The following is a 17,738-nucleotide window of genomic DNA, read 5'->3' on the forward strand; positions in this document are numbered from 1 at the left end:
CCACACATGGTGTATTGTTATCAGTTTTGGGCCCCAAATCACAGAAAGGATGTGTTGTCATTGGAGAGATTCCAGAGGAGGTTCACAAGGATGATTCAAGGAATGAAGGGGTTAACATACGAGGAGTGTTTGGCCTGTACCTACTGGATTTTACCAGAATGCAGGGGGAGCTCATTGAAACTTACCAAATGTTGAAATGACTAGATAGGGTGGATGTGGAGAGGATGTTTCCACTGGGGGGGGGGGGTCTCCAGAATTAGAGGGCACAGCCTCAAAACTGAGGGGCCACCCTTTAGAACAGATGTAAGGAGGATTTACTTCAACCAGAGAGTAGTGAATCTGTGGAATGCTCTGCCACAGACTGCGGTGGAGGCCAAGTCCGTGCATAGATTTAAGGTTGAAGTTGAATATTTCCTAATCATCAGGGCATCAAAGGATATGGTGAGAAGGGACGAGTATGGGGTTGAGTGGGATCTGGGATCGGCCATGATGGAATGGCAGAGCAGACTCAATGGGCTGAATGGCCTAACTCTGTTCCTATGTCTTATGATCTTATGGTTCTGGTACTCCTGGGCTTTACTACATCTACCAGTAAACACTGGACTCAAAAGTTGACATGTCAAAACAGTACCAACACTACCCAAACGGGGTACCCTCTCCTGTCTTGTCCCCCAGCTTGTCCCTGTGGTGCCCCAACCCAGAATGTCCTCCACCTGGTGCAAAGAGGCCCTCTCACCAAGATCTGAGATGGCCTTGCCATGGGCCATTGAGGCCACGTGCTGGAGGAGTGGCTTGACAAAGACCAATTAGAAGAGTGAAGAGAAAATCACCTGCCATACAAAACAACAAGATAGGCACTCTATGTTTTATTTTTACCAAGAAAATTCAGATTCTTTGGTGACTTAGAAGCAGTACTACATTGGAATTCTATTCAGGTGCAAGCAGCTTTATTAGCCTAGGGAGATTTGCATGCTGTATTCAGTGATGTATTGGCACCTTTCCTGATCACTCTGAACTGTGGAGAAAATGCATTCATAAATGCTAATAAACAAGGTTATTTACTTCCTAGATCTGCAGGCTAATCACTATGAAGAGAAAGTTTTTCCTTCTGAAAGTTAACGTAAGTTATTTTGCATATTATAACTCTCATTTAAAGGTGGTGGTGAAGTATGTGCAGTGAAAATTATAACTGAGAAGGTGCTCATGAAGCTTAATGGTCTGAGGGTGGATAAATCTCCTGGACCTGATCGAATGCACCCTCGGGTTCTGAAGGAAGTAGCTGGAGTGATTGTGGAGGCATTAACAATGATCTTTCAAGAATCGACAGATTCTGGCATTGTACTGGATGACCGGAAAATTGCAAATGTTACTCCACTATTTAAAAAGGGTGGGAGGCAGCAGAAAAGAAACTATAGACCTGTTAACCTGACATCAGTGGTTGGGAAGTTGTTGGAATCAATTGTTAGGGATGAGATTATGGAATACCTGGAGGCACATGACAAGACAGGCCAAAGACAGCATGGTTTCCTGAAAAGAAAATCCTGTCTGACTAACCTACTGCAATTTTTTGAGGAAATTACAAGCAGGGTAGACAAAGGAGATGCAGTAGACATGGTGTACTTGGATTTTCAGAAGGTCTTTGACAAAGTGCTGCACATGAGGCTACTTAGCAAGGTAAGAGCCCGTGGAATTACAGGGGAGTTACTAGCATGCGTGGAGCATTGGCTGATCAGCAGAAGACAGAGAGTGGGAATAAAGGGATCCTATTCTGCCTGGCAACCAGTTACCAGTGGAGTTCCACAGTGGTCGGTGTTGGGACTGCTGCTTTTTATAATGTATGGCAATGATTTGACAATGGGATTGATGGATTTGTGGCTAAATTTATCGATGATATGAAGATAGGTGGAGGAGTGGGTCATGTTGAGGAAACAGAGAGCCTGCAGAGAGACTTAGATAGTTTAGTTCAATGGGAAATGAAGTGGCAAATGAAATACAATGTTGGAAAGTGTATGGTCATGCACTTTGGTGGAAGAAATAAACTGGCAGACTATTACTTAGATGGGGAGAGAATTCAAAATGCCAAGATGTAAAGGGACTTGGGAGTCCTTGTGAAGGATACCCTAAAGGTTAACCTCCAGGTTGAGACGGTGGTGAAGAAGGTGAATGGAATGTTGGCATTCATTTCTTGAGGTATAGAATATAAGAGCAGAGATGTGATGTTGAGGCTCTATAAGGCACTCATGAGACCACACTTGGAGTACTGTCTGCAGTTTTGGGCTCCTTATTTTAGAAAGGATATACTGACATTGGAGAGGGTTCAGAGAAGATTCACGAGAATGATTCCAGAAATGCAAGGTTTACCATATGAGGAACATCTGGCAGCTCTTGGGCTGTATTCCCTGGAGTTCAAGAGAATGAGGGGGGATCTCACAGAAACATTGTAAATGTTAAAAGGCCTGAACAGATTGGATATGGCAAAGTTATTTCCCATGGTAGGGGAGTCTAGGTCAAGAGGGCACAACTTCAGGATTGAAAGACATCTACTTGGAACAGAGATGCGGAGAAATTATTTTAATCAGAGGGTGGTAAATCTGTGGAATTTATTGCCACGAATGGCTGTAGAGGCCAAGTCATTGGGTGTATTAAAGGCAGAGGTAGATAGGTACTTGATTAGCCAGGGCATCAAAGGGTATGGGGTGAAGGGAGGGGAGTGGGGATGACTGGAAGAATTGAATCAGCCCATGATTGAATGGCCGAGCAGACTCAATGAGCCGAATGGCCTACTTGTGCTTCTATATCTTATGGTCTTATGATGTTTGTCCGTCGTGTCCAAAAATGACAGGAAACCTGTGCGGAAGAGTTTCTAAAGGGGAAAAGCCACTGCACTGGGGCAGCATGCTCTCGCAACCTCAGATGTCCGTGTCCAGTGGTACAAACAAGCATCACAAACTGGGGACTTCCTTGGTTGCAGTTGGTGACCATGATGTCTTCTATGCCTTGTTATGTCCCCTCACTCTCCACAGAGCATGGCAGTCCTGCCTTCCTGGACATTGGACCTCACTGTAGACCTCATCTGCCCAGTCCACCAGAGCTGACTTCACATGCTGGGAAAGGCATGTCCCTATCTCACCAGGGAATGAAGCCGATGGCTACCCTCGCCTGGTTTAGCCCACCTGTCAAAACGGTATACCAAGGTGTCACAGCTGCTTCGAGCCACAGGTGAGAACTGAGTGTTTAGGAAGAACCAAAGGTGAGAGAGCTGCCCCAGAATGGACACGACAAGCCGCTTCACCAGAGGTGCTACCAGCCCTGGACACCCCATACACCCCCTTATTTATAAGACAAAGGTACATAGAACATAGACTAGTACAGCACAGTACAGGCCCTTCGGCCCACAATGTTTTGCCGACCCTCAAACCCTGCCTCCCATATAACCCCCCCAGCTTAAATTCCTCCATGTACCTGTCTAGTTGTCTCTTAAATTTTACTAGTGTAAATTTCTCTAGGTAAAGGCCATACTTTTTATGCCATGGTTCTGATGCTTCCCTCAGTTTCCTGCTTCCTGGCTAAAGCATGTGCCACATCCCATGCTGCACTTTGTTGAACAATAAACTGCCGGTATCTTGGTTCATGCAAATTTTCTTTTGAGTAGTCCTATCTGTTGCAATGGAATCATAGAACACTTCAGCATAGGAACAGGCCCTTTGGCCTGTCGAGCCTGTGCTGAACTATTTAAACTGCCTACTCCCACTGACCTGCACCCAGCCCATAAACCTCTATAGCTCTCCCATCCATGTACCTATCCAAATTTCTCTTAAGCATCGAACTCAATCCTGCATCCACCACTTACACTGGCATCTTGTACCACATTCACTATCTTTGAGTGAAGAAGTTTCTCCTCATGTTCCCCTCACACATTTTTCCTTTCACTCTTCACCTATGACATCTGGTTCTAGTCTCACCCAAACTCAATGGTAAAAGATTGCTTGTATTCACCTTATCAAACCCCTCATAGTTTTGTATACTTCTATCAAATCTCCCCAATATTCTACGCTCTAGGAAATAAGGTCCTACCCTATTCAACCTTTCCCTACAACTCCAGTTCTCAAGTCACTACAACATCCTTGTAAATTTTCTAGGCACTTGTTCAATCTTATTGATATCTTTCCTGTATGTAAGTGACCATAACTGCACACAATATTTCAAATTGGGCCTCACCAATGTCTTATACAACTTCAACATAGTGTCCCACCTCCAGTACTCAATACATTGTTTTACGAAGGCCAATGTTCCAAAAGCTTTCTTCATGACCCTATCAACCTGTGCTGCCACTTTCAAGGAAATATGGATCCGTATTCCCAGGTCCCTCCATTCAACCACACTCCTCAGCGCCCTACCATTCACTGGTTTATCCTCCCAAAGTGCAATACCTCACACTTACCTGCATTAAATTCTATTTGCAATTTTGCAGCCCATTTTCAACCTACTCCAGATCCCACTGCAAACTCTAATAACCTTCTTTGCTGTTCACTGATCCCCAATCTTAGTGTCATCTGCAAATTTGCTGATTCAGTTTACCACTTTATCATCGAGGCGGTTGACATAGATGACAAACAACAATAGATCCATTACTGAATCCTGTGGCACACCACCAGTCACAGGCCTCCAGTCAGAGAAGAAACCACCTACAATAACTCTTTAACTTCCTCCACAAAGCCAATGTCTAATCCAATTTACGACCTCCTCCTGATTGTAACTCGTCCCATTATGTTTCTATTCTTAGTGATAACAATGATATGTCAGGCCCTAACCGGTTCTCACTATCCCAGTAGCTCATTCCATCCCATGCCATCAGTACCAATGACAGAACACTTTGGCTGATCTTTCTTCGCTTAATCTCAGGTATTGTAAGTATAGGACATAAAAAGAGAAGAACAGAAGTACGCTATTCAATTTCTCAAGCACACTCTCAATTAAATCAGGAATGATTCAATCTTTCCCTTCTTAACTTCATACCTCTTGACTTCCTTGTAATTCAAATCTCTGCCAGTCTCCACTTTGAACTTATTCTATGACTTCACCTTCACGGGTTCTGGATTGGAAAATTCCAAAATGTAATGACCTTCTGAGGGAAGAAGTGCTGCTTTCCTCCATCATAAATGGGCAATTCCCATATTTTGAAACTATGCCCTCTAATTCTACATATGGTCATTAGGAAAACCATCCTCTCAACATCCATCCTATCAATACTTGTATGAATCCTACTTGATTCTACTTCTGCTTCTTCCTACAGCATGAAGGGATGCAGGCAGAAGGTAGGAGATTGGGGCTGAGAGGGAAATGGATCAGACATGATGAAATGACAGAGCAGATGCAATGCATCAATTGGCCTAATTGCACTCCTATGATGTTATGGTGATTCAATAATCTCACATCTCAGTTCTCTAAATCAAAAATCCAATGTCTCATCATATTTCAACCCTTTTACCCCAGGAAAAAAGCATAATGAATCTTCTCACTGCTTCCAATGATATATCGTAATGAATTTTTTGCACAGACTCAGACATAAAGTATATTCTTCCCAAAATTTGGAGAATCAAAACTGTAGGAAATGGCCCAGGTGTAATCTCATCCCCTTCATGTAAATCTATCTTTATTCCCCATGCCTTCTAAAATGAAGCCCAATGTCCCATTAGTGTTCCTAATTACTTGCTGTACCGGTATATCAAAACTTTGTATTTCATACACAAGGACCACAAAACCCTTTACACCTCAATAGTCTCAGCTCAACGAAAACCAATTTCCCCCGGGATCAATAAAGTATGACTATGACTATACTACTACTATTGTGTCCCTTTTCTCTATTTAAGTACCAATTCGCCTTTCATTCTTCCTTCCAAGAAGACATAAATATGTTTTCCCTCTTTCTACTGCATCTTCCAGCTTCTTGACCATTGACTTAATTTGTTCAACTCCCTTCAGAGGCTTGTCATATCTGTCTTCAAGTTGCAAAAAGACTTATCTTGTATCATAAGCAAGTTTTGCTGCATTACAGTTGAGTCCTTCGTCCATATCATTAGCTCTTTTAGTAATACTTACTTAAAATACTCTATCTTACATGTTATTTGTTGCTATTTATTTATATTTGCATTTGCACAGTTTGTTTTTCATTGATCTTGTTTGCAGTTGCTCTTCTATAGATTTGCGAAGTATGCCTGCAGGAAAAAGAATCTCAGCGTTGTGTGTAGTGACATGTCTGTATTCTGATAATAAATTTTACTCGGAACTTTGAAATAGATCAAATCATATCACTGATCTCAGTGGCAACCTGCTTGTTACTGAGAGGCATTCCAAGCAGAGCTCATCTATCTTGAGTCATTTTAGTTTTCTATAACCAATCTTCTACACATATCAATTTATTATCCAGAACCTAAGAGATAGCTCTTATGTTGTGCAGCAACTATTTATGAGTCAATTTATTGATTACCTCATGGAATTCCAAATGTGTTACATCACCACGATCCCACACAGTTGTGACGGGCCTTCCTTACGTGGGTAGTCCTTGCCCAGTGCCACCCTTATTTAATGAAACCAAAGCTGTGTGCAGTTCTACAGATGTGGTTCCCTGATAACCTGTAGTTATAACAAGACGCTCCTACTGGGGTAATCCAACATACTCCACCTATTTACTTATTTATTTATTGGCCCTTCGAGGCAGACCACCCAGCAACACCCCGCACCCCAAGATATTTTTCCGCAGACTTGACTATAATTTTAATTTTTTCGGTTCTTTTGTCTGTTTGCGCTGAACAGTTAATTGCATCTACCATAAACAGTACGAAATCCTTCTTTCTCATAATTAGTGTGTCCTTATTTATCATATTATAATCCTCACAGTTCTCCGGTTTATTATTCCCTGTATTTGTTTGCTTGATAGCCTTTTTTCCAGCAAATGCTTTCATTGCCTCTACATAACTGATCCCTTGAGCTACTTTTACATGTTGTATCTCATCTTCTTTCTTGATAATAATGCACCCTTGATAAGCTGCGCTGTGTTCCTCACCACAATTGCAGCATTTCAGCCTAGCTCCCGCCTCACATTTCCCATATTCATGTTCTCCAGCGCATCTTCCGCACCTTTGTTTCCCTCTGTAGACCACCACAATATGCCCGAATTTCTGACATTTAAAGCATCTTAAAGGCGGTGGTTTATATATTCTGACCTCGTAACAAATATACCCTAAATAAACTTTAGTCGGCAATCTCTCTTCATCAAAGATGATCATAACCGATAAACTATCACACTTTTTCCCATTTCTTGTAACTTTCAAATATTTGGCCTCAATAATTTTTGCTCCTTTTATGTTCTGTTTAATCTCATGCATAGTGACTTTTGTTGGTATCCCCGAAATAACTCTTCTAGTCCACTTTCTATTGTTAGGTATTGAGCATTGTACTTTTTTGCCATCTATTTTATTTAATCTTATCACTTTGCCTTGTTGAGCACTGTCCCGACAAATCACTAATAGTGATCCATTTTGTAAAATCTTTGCTTTTTTGACTTCACCTATAAGTTTGTTAATTATCTTCGTCAAATGAATCGGGTTCTATTCATCAAAAGACGCTCCGTCTTCGCTCAGTGTTATAATTGCTTTAATCTCATCTTCTTTCTGTTGTTTTGCTATCCTATTTTGTTTGTCCTCTGACTCCTTAGAGTTTGACATGTCATACTTCGGTTTCCTTTCCTCACTTTCTTCATTCCATTCCTCTATCTCAAACTCACTTTCACTATCCGTCAACCTGTTTATCCTGCAGGATATCTTCTTCATCAACTCAGCAATTGCAGCCTCCGTGCTCCTTTCCAACTCCACCAGCCAACTCAAATTTCCAACTCCAGCCAACTCCACACTCACAGCCCCTGGCAGCTCCCTGTTCAACTCAGCAGCCATCTTCTAACTGGCCTAAATCTCTCTGCAAGCTTTGAAAACCTACTTCATTATCCACAACTCCACCTAACTTAGTATCATCTGCATACTTACTAATCCAATTTACCACCCCATCATCCAGCTCATTAATATATATGACAAACAACATTGGACCCAGTACAGATCCCTGAGGCACACCACTAGTCACCGGCCTCCAATCTGACACACAGTTATCCACCACTACTCTTTAGCGTCTCCCATCCAACCACTGCTGAATCCATTTTACTACTTTGATATTAATGCCTAACAATTGAACCTTCCTAACTAACCTTCCGTGTGGAACCTTGTCAAAGGCCTTACTGAAGTCCACATAGACAACATCCACCGCTTTACCCTCATCAACTTTCCTAGTAACCTCACCAAAAAATTCAATAAGATTTGTCAAACATGACCTTCCACGCACAAATCCATGTTGACTGCTCCTAATCAGATCCTGTCTATCCAGATAATTATATATACCATCTCTAAGAATACTTTCCATCAATTGACCCACCACTGATGTCAAACTCACAGGCCAATAATTGCTACGTTTACTCTTAGAACCCTTTTTAAACAATGGAACAACATGAGCAATACGCCAATCCCCCGGCACCATCCCAGTTTCTAATGACATTTGAAATATTTCTGTCAGAGCCCCTGTTATTTCTACACTAACTTCCCTCAAGGTCCTAGGGAATATCTTGTCCGGACCCGGAGACTTATCCACTTTCATATTCCTTAAAAGCGCCAGTACTTCCTTTTTTTAATCGTCATACTTTCCATAACTATCCTTCTTGTTTCCTTTACCTTACACAATTTAATATCCTTCTCCTTAGTGATTACCGAAGAAATCTTGAGAATATATTCAAAGAACTCTTGTAAGACTTTCTAAATGTCCTGTCATTATCATCTTAATAGTAAAATCTAATATTTTCCACATTATGAATAGCTGGGAATATTTTCCTTATATATAACAGGGATTTGACTTATTACTTCTAGCTGTCTCCCTTCTTTCTTGAATGATGGTGTTACACTAGTAGTCTTTCGATCCACTGACATCTCTCCAGAACCAGAGGAGTGTTTGTAGATTGAAACAAATAGATCCACCATTTCTGTTGCCATTTCTTTCAAATCAGGTCATCAGCTCCAATTGATCTGTTCACCTGCAGTCCCACCAAGTTTGCCTTGCAATCTCTCTTGAATGACAAAGATCAATTTAAGTTTCTCCATCCTTATCATACCTTAATTATGTGTTATTATTAGGGTTTATATATTTTTAATTTTCTATCACAAGAACTAAGACTAATAATTATCTAGAATGTCTACCAATTAGATAACAAGAGCAGAATTAGGCCACTTAGCTCAACAACTCTGCTCTGCCATTTCATCACAGCTGATCCTCTTCTCTTCTCAGCCCCAATGCCCTGCCTTCTCCCATAACCTTTCACATCTTGACTTATCAAGAATGTATGAACCACCAACTTAAATACACACAATGACCTGCCCTCCACAACTGCCTGGAAATGAATTGCACAAATTCACCACTCTCTGTCTAAAGAAATTCCTCTTCATCTCTGTTCTAGAAAGATGTCCCTCTATTCCTAGACAGTGTCCTGTAATTCCTATTATTAGTTCCCAAGTTAATTGTAATTTCTAAATGAATTAATACAGGCCATACATCCAGCTCAGCATTAAAAGTTCCCACACTGAAACATGACAATTCTGTATAAAAACTGTGGCAATTTGAAAATAAAGCTCAGCCACTCCTCCAGTAATGTTGTCATCCCAACCAAACTTCCTCTGATGGGATTGAATTTTAGATACACATGGCAAGGTTCCTGTAAGTTTTTTATCTATTCCATATCGTAACTGGAATGCAATCTAACCATCAGAAAAACAGTCTTACTGTATTTAATTGACTGGAAAGCTTTGAAGATCAAGTGAAGGCAGCTTCTGAGGTTCAATCCTTAAGTAGTGAAGTTCATTTACAGGATGGGAGAGCATTCTAACTTCCTGCATCACTGTCAGGTATGGTGGGGTGGGGGGGGGGGGGGAATTCACAGCATAAAATAAGCTGCAGAAAGTTGTAAACTCAGTCAGCTTCATCATGGGCACTAAACTCCCCAGCCCCTAAGACAAAGTCAAGAAGCCATCCTCAAAAAGGAAGCATCCATCATTAAGGGCCCCCATCACCCAGGACATGCCCTCTTCTCATTGTTACAATAGGGAGGAGGCACAGAGCCAGAAGTTACATGCTCATTGATCCAGAAACGGCTTCTTCCGCTCTGCCATCTGACTTCTGAATGGAAATTGAACTCATGAATACTACCTCTCTTTTTTCTCTTTTTGAACCATTTATTTAATTTAACATATATATACACACACTGTGATTTACAGTTTTATTATTTTGTATCACAATGTACTGCTGCCACATAACAATAAATTTCATGATGTATGCCAGTGATATTAAACCTGATTCTGATTTTGGAATGCTTTATTAGTTTATTTCCTGCTTTTCCTTTGTTAATCTAAATGCTTTCACTTCCATTCTCTGATCCCTGAGGGTGTTACACTAAAAGGAGGCCAGTGATGATTTTATTGCGGAAGAGTAGGAATAACATGCATTTATGTAAGACTCTAGAACATCAACAAGCCAATACTTTTGAAGTGTTGTCACTGTATTAATGCTGTAATTCTTTCTGAGTTCATTACCTGGGACCTCTTTGACTTTAGGCAATTTATGGCTTTTGATTTAGAAGGTTTAGTGGCTTAATTATCTGCAAACTTCCATAAAATCCTTAGTAATAATTTAAATTAGCACAGGGAACTGTTAGCTCAGAACTGAATTGAATAGCTGTTCTAATTGAGCTATTTCCAAACTAAGCACCATTTTATAGAATATTTTATGAAGTTTGAAAACCATCTTCCTCTCTGACCTGAAAGGGACCTTTTGAGCTGTTTTCGAAGAACCTGTCCCTGAGGATTTCAGATACAGCTTCTGAAGGAATTGGCGACTTTTTACTGGAGTTATATTTGTTTCTGCCCATGTGCTGAGGGTTGCCTAGAACAGCACACTGGAATTCTAACATCTGACTGATAGCATAGGTTCTGCCAAAAAAATTCCTGTCCAGTAAAAGAGATTGCTGCCTCTCCAAATAGTATTAAGCCTTAAAATCACTAATACCTACATGAAGGAGCTTTGTACATGGATTGAATGACTTGCTTCATAATGCTGAGGAAAACTGGTCCACGTGACATTGTTTCTTCCTTGACAATTGTCACCTTAAGTGTTTGTTGAATCATACCGGCTATCCATGGTTCACTTTCATTTTAATCTATAAATAGCTCAAAACAACTGAATGTCAGACAGTCACACGCGAAATTAACTAATAGAGGATAGACAAGTATGAAGACGTGGTAGATCAAGTACAAATATTTTTCAATGTTAGCAGATACAAATGGCCACAATCAAGAAATATTGGTCTTTGTCATGGTAAGAAAACAGAAAATGCTGGAAAGATCACCAGCATCTGCTGAGTTGTAAAGAAAGGCCTGAAATGTTAACGGATTCCTTATCCGCATTCACTGCCTGAGCTGCTGAGTGTTCCCAGTGTTTCCGGTTATTTCAGATTTCCAGTGTCTATATTTTATCCTTGTGTGTGTATACAATCATATAAAATCACCTCAATTTCATGAGGAAATTTATCAACAAAATTAAACTTTGAGTCTCTTTGGGGCATATTAAAAAAGGTGAAAAAAAAACTTTGTCAAGGGAAAAAGTTATGAATGGTAGCCTAGTTTAAAGGAAGGAATTCAAATGTTATCACCCTAAAGAAGGGTCTCAGCCTGAAATGTCAACTATTTATTAATTTCCTGACCTACTAAGCATTTTGTGTATGTTGCTTTCAATTTCCAGCATCTGCAGAACTTCGCTTGTTTATAATGTTCAGGATGTTGGTAACTGAAGATATTCCATTCAATATTCATCAAGGATAAAATCAAGACTCCAAAGACCAGAACTGGAGGCCCAAATGAATGGTCCAACATAGGAGGGCTGACACCTCACATCAAGACTTGGCTGTATATCTACACCTGAACAACAAGGGACACTCCTTTGACGATAACAAAGTGCACATTTTGGGCAGGACAGTTTGCAGAGGGGGTTAAAAAAGCCATCTTTGTCAAACAGGAAAACCCATCCCTGAACATTGAGGAACATTTAGGTAGATTTAGTTATGAAGCAGATTTGTGATCAAACGTTCAAAACATTAAAAATTAAATTAAGGGCAAAATTGAGTTTATTGTCATTTGTACATGTATTGCAAAGTGTCATGGTGACGAGGGTTGTGCAGGTTGGTTCAAGTGAAAGACATTCTTGATCATCTAGTACAGAGTTTCTTCATCATCATCATCATCAGCATCATCAGGTGCCGTGCCCAGTTTGAGCTTTGACTGCCATGGCCCACACACTCCTGTTTCCGGTCAAGTGGATCAATTCATTGGTATTCATTTCCGGTCCTCTGGCTGCTGTCTCCATCATCATTTGTCTTTGCCTTCCTTTTGCTTTCTTCCCTTCAATCTTTCCGATAATTACCATGCATTCTAACTCTTCTTTCCTAATCACATGTCCAATGAAGTTATGTTGCCTTTTCATGATCTCATACATTATTTCTCTTTTTGTTCTTGCTCTGTTCATGACATCCTCGATAGATATTTGTCTCGTCCATGATATTCTTTGCATCCTCCTCAAAAACCACATCTCTGCTTCAGTCTGTTTCCTCATGTTACTTGATATTGTCCAACATTCTGATCCATATAACATAACTGGATAAACGTAACATTTCAGTACTCTGAGGCGGGTTGCATGCCTGGTTTAGTGTTGGTCAGTATACTCTTCCTTCTTGTAAATGTGTTTTTTGCCATCCCTATTCTTCTCTTGATGTCCTTGTCGCACCTGCCATCTGATGTCACCCAGCTTGCTAAGTAGCAGAAGTTCTGTACTTGTTTTATGTTTTCCCCGTTTATTCTCAGCCTGCAGATAGGATTCTCCTTCTTTTTGGATATCACCATGCATTCTGTCTTTTTGCAATTGATAGATAGACCCATTTTTGGGGAAAGTGGAGTTACCCCTTAGTCATTCATTGCTCCCAGGGCTGCTCTGACCCGGAACGGTAGCACCTGTAAGGGATCCTGCTCAGGATACGAGCGAAGGCCAACGGCAGATCCGGCAGGTTCAGTAACTGAACTTATGATGGAGAAGGCGGATGAGCTACGACCTCAAATGACAATGGCCATAATACAGGCGGATGAACATTTGGGAAGAGAAATGGCAATTTCTTCAGTTCGCCCAACGGAAGGCAATAGCAAACCACCGTTGCTAGATACTAGGTTTCCTAGAATTACAGAGTTTCAGACCAACTAATAGAATGTTCTATACTTACCAATGACTAGGTCTAGAGCTATGAAGAAATCATTGTTAAGGTTATGCAAGAAAAGTGAAAAAGGCATGATTGAGAAAACACTGCTTTAACATTCTGGGCTGTTGTGTCCGTATCTCACTTTTTCCTGAAACAATTAAGTTTTATTTACTCCGTAGTCCCCAGTCCTGAGATTTTTTTTCTCTCTGTAAATGGTTCCTGTTATCATATCATTCTGCCATTGATCATCCATGGCTCTGCTGCCAAATCACTATCATAACAGTACAACCTTTTAGCTCATCTCATCCTCATAGCTGTGGAAGACATGTTCATTTTATTGAATAAAATTTATTTTTATTTAAATTTAAATGCATCTGTTGATTTAAATGTAACATTTTTTTTTATTTCCTTAATACCCGCATCTGAAAATCAGATCCCTTCAGCAAATCACTGTGAGTCTTTGTTTTAGGGAAGTTAACAATTAAAGTACTACTAAGGGAGGTCTTTTAGTATATTTGCAACAACCTGCATAAAAGAAAACATTTTAATTAAGTACACTTCTGATAAAACAGACATGAAAACATCTGTCCCCATATAATTTGTTTTCTTTGCCAAATTCTCATTAAAAATGTCAAGATCAGAAAATCATTTTCCATTGGACCTATTTTATCTCAGAATCACTAAAAGAAGGGTCTGACATCAAGTTCTGTACTGCATGAACTCAATAATATGAAATTCCATCCCATCTAGTTTTTTACAGTATAGGATTCCCAGTCAGTATGTGGGAAATTATAATCACTTTCAATAACCCTATGTTTCTTGCAACAGTCTGTGATCTCTCTACAAGTTTGGTCATCTGAATCCCGCAGACCATTGAGTGGTCTGTAATACAGCCTCACTGACATGGTCATACCTTTCTTACTTCTCAGTTCCACCCATTATGCCTCCCTGGACAAGTTCTCCTGTCTGTCCTGATGGAACACTGCCATGACATTTTCCATAACTAGTAATGCCACCTCTCCTCCTTTAATCTCTCTCGCACTTCTCATTTAAAACAACAGAAACCCAAAATACTAAGCTGCCAGTCCTGCCCTTACTGCAACCAAATCTCATAATGGCTACAACGTCATAATTCAAGGTGTTGATCCATGCCCTGAACTCATCCGCCTTCCCTATGATAATTCTTGCACTGAAGCATATGCAGCTTAGGACATTAGTCACACCATGCCCAACCTTTTGTTTCCTGACTTTGTCTGAGGTCTTAACAAGATGTGCCTCCACAACCTCTCCACTAACTGTTCTAGCTCTCTGGTTCCCATCCTCCTGAAACTCTAGTTTAAACCCCACCGTGCAGCATTAGCAAACCTTCCTGCTAGGATATTAGTCCCCCTCCAGTTCAGGTGCAAACATTTCTTCTATATAGGTCTCACCTTCTCTGGAAGAGAGAACAATGATCCAAAAATCTTATGTCCTCCCTCCTACACCATCCCCTTATCCACAAGTTAAACTGTGTAATCTTCCTATTTCTGGTCTCATTAGTACCTGGCTTGGGTAGGAGTCCTGAGATCACAACAGTGGAAGTCCTGCCCTTTAACGTAGCACCTAACTCTCAAAATCCCTTTGCAGAACCTCATCACGCGTCCTACCAATGTCATAGGTACCAGCATAGACTATGATTTCTTGCTGTTCACCCTCCTGCTTATAAATGCTGAGGACTCAATCCGACATGTCCCAACCTTCTGACTTTCACCCAATTTCCTCTGTCCTGCACTTTGGGTGTATCTACCTCTCTCTATGTCATATCTATCCTCAGCCTCCCAAGTGATCCAGAGTTCATCCAGTTCACTGCATCTCCTTAACATGGAGTGGTAGAAGCTACAACTGGATGCATTTCTCGCAGGTGTACTCGACAGGGAATTTGCACTTCCCACATCTCTCAAGAGGAGTATTCCACTATCCTACTTGGCATCCCAACTGTTCTAACTGAGCAAATATAGAGTGGGAAGGACAGTAAACTGGGGTGGGGGGTGGGGGGAGCTCTACCAGCAGCTTTTTTGTGTTCTCTCACTGAAGCCTCAAACAGTAAAAGACTAAAAATTTCTCCACTCTAATTCTGACCACTCCTACAATAGCTGCTCCGCTTGTTGCTGCCTTATTTTAATTTGCTCTTGCTAAACAATCCCAAACGCTGATCAGCCAACGCTCAATGATGACCATTTGTTCTTGGAAAGGTCATGTAGACTCCATAGGACAAAATATCAACAATATGTATCTACAGATTTATTTTTCCAGAGGTGTTTAATGGTTATTTTTAATGCAATATTCCAGTATTGAAAATGACATTCCAGTGATGCTGATTATTACAGGACAAATCTGGTTAAAATTCCATGATATTACGCATGAGGCTTATTATTAATTACATACATCACTGTTCTCTTTAGAGTGCATAGGATATGAAGGAATTTATACAAATTTACCAGGCAGCATGTATTTTGATTTAACGGCCATGACAATCATGTATTCCGATTTAACAGCCTGAGGCTCTTTCTATTTTCTAAGCTTCACATTTTATGTGCATGGAGAAAAAAGAATTAAAGTTTGTATGTTTCAGTAAAACAATCGATTTCTTGCACTCTTCCCGTATTAGGAAATTGTTACATCCACTCCAAGTAAAACTCACCAATGGCTAGACATTGCCCTGTTTCAAACTGAACTCTGACTGGATAAAAAGTAAACTGCAATTCATAATCAAGATCACCACCACATGTATATTATAATGAAGGTTTACACACCGTAATCTATTAACAGTTGTATGCAGTACATTCAGTGATCACACGTATAATGTTTGTAAAAACAGAGGGGAGGAAAGCAACAAAATGTTGGAGAGACTCAGAGCAGGTCAGGCAGCCTCTATGAAAATAAATAAACAGTCAAACTTTTGGGCCAAAACCCTTCATCAGGAGGAAATTCACTGATAATAAGTAAAGCTGATTGCATAGATTTTACTCACTTTTCACTGTTTTATCCCATTGACAATTTTTGCTGGATTATAAGGGTGGTTGTTGTTGTTCTTCTTAGTGCATCGTCAGTACTGTGACAATAGTTGTTTCAGTGCTGTTTAAGCACAATTTATCCACCTTGACCTACTCCATCATGTCCCAGAAGGCTGAACGTGATCTTGGTGACCTTGTGGTTAAATTCCTGGACCAGAGGCACAGACTATAAATACAACATCCAAAGTATAAAAACACCATGGTAAATGTGGTATTTAAATTCAGTGAATTATCTGGAATTTAGAGAAATTGCACGACTCAATATTAGTAAAGTTGACCGCAAAAACCCAATGATTCACTAATGTTATAAAAAGCCATCTTGTTCTTAAGGAGGCAAATCTGCTGCCCTTTCCTGGTCATCCAATGAGTGCCTCCAGCTCTCAATGTGTTTGACTCTTAATAGTACCATACCACCACCCTTCACTGTACAATTCAGGAGGAGTAATAATTATGCATCTGAAGTCCTTCTTTCAGAATAATTCTCCATTCCATATGACAACATTCAGAGATTACCAGATGACTATAAGCTATAGGAGCTGAATTAGGACATTTGGCCGATGAATCTGCTCCACCATTTCATTATGGCTGATCCATTTCCCTCTCAGCCCCAATCTTCTCCCATCTTCCTCTATTCCTTCATGCCCTGACCAATAACGAATCTATCAATGTCTGCCTTAAATATACAAAAATACTTGACCTCCTCGGCTACCTGTGGCAATGAATTCCACAGCTTCACCACTCCCTGGCTAAAGAAATCCCTCATTATCCCTGTTCTAAAAGGATGGCGCTCTATTCTGAGGCCGTATCCTCTGGTCTGAGACTCTCCCATCATAAGAAACATCCTCTCCATATCCACTTTATCGAGGCCTTTCACCATTCGATAGGTTTCAATGAGGTCATTCCTCATTCTTCTGAATTCTAGTGAATACAGGCCCAGAGCCATTAAACACTCTTCATATGACGAGCCATTACCATGAATCTACTTTAAAACCTTTTCAGTTTCAGCACCTACTTTCCAAGACCCTGAACTGCTCACAATACTCCAAGTGAGGCCTTACCACTCCTTTATAATATCTCAAAATTACAAGAGAGAGCTATCCTAGTGGGGTGTATCAGTATTGCTGCTTTCCTTTGTATTTATTGTTGATTTGGACTTCAGTGTACAGGCCACACGTTCCAAATTTACACAAATGTTCACAGAGGAAAGAGAAATGGACATGCTGATGAAATAGAGAAATATTTGCAGATGAAGTTTAATACAAAAAATTGCTAAGTGGTACATTTTGGTAGTAGAAGTCACCAAA

The 17,738-nt window shown here is 40.4% G+C and overlaps 1 long non-coding RNA gene across 1 annotated transcript; it reads left to right on the top strand.

Moving 5' to 3' along the window:
* Positions 1–991: 991 nt before the first annotated feature.
* Positions 992–12,203, top strand: LOC134347752 (uncharacterized). The gene is made up of 3 exons (XR_010018247.1): positions 992–1,120; positions 3,024–3,219; positions 11,881–12,203. It is a non-coding gene; the product is annotated as an uncharacterized LOC134347752 (long non-coding RNA).
* The last annotated feature ends 5,535 nt before the right edge of the window (positions 12,204–17,738 follow it).

Source organism: Mobula hypostoma, chromosome 6 (genome assembly GCF_963921235.1).
Source record: "Mobula hypostoma chromosome 6, sMobHyp1.1, whole genome shotgun sequence".
Lineage (NCBI taxonomy): Eukaryota > Metazoa > Chordata > Chondrichthyes > Myliobatiformes > Myliobatidae > Mobula > Mobula hypostoma.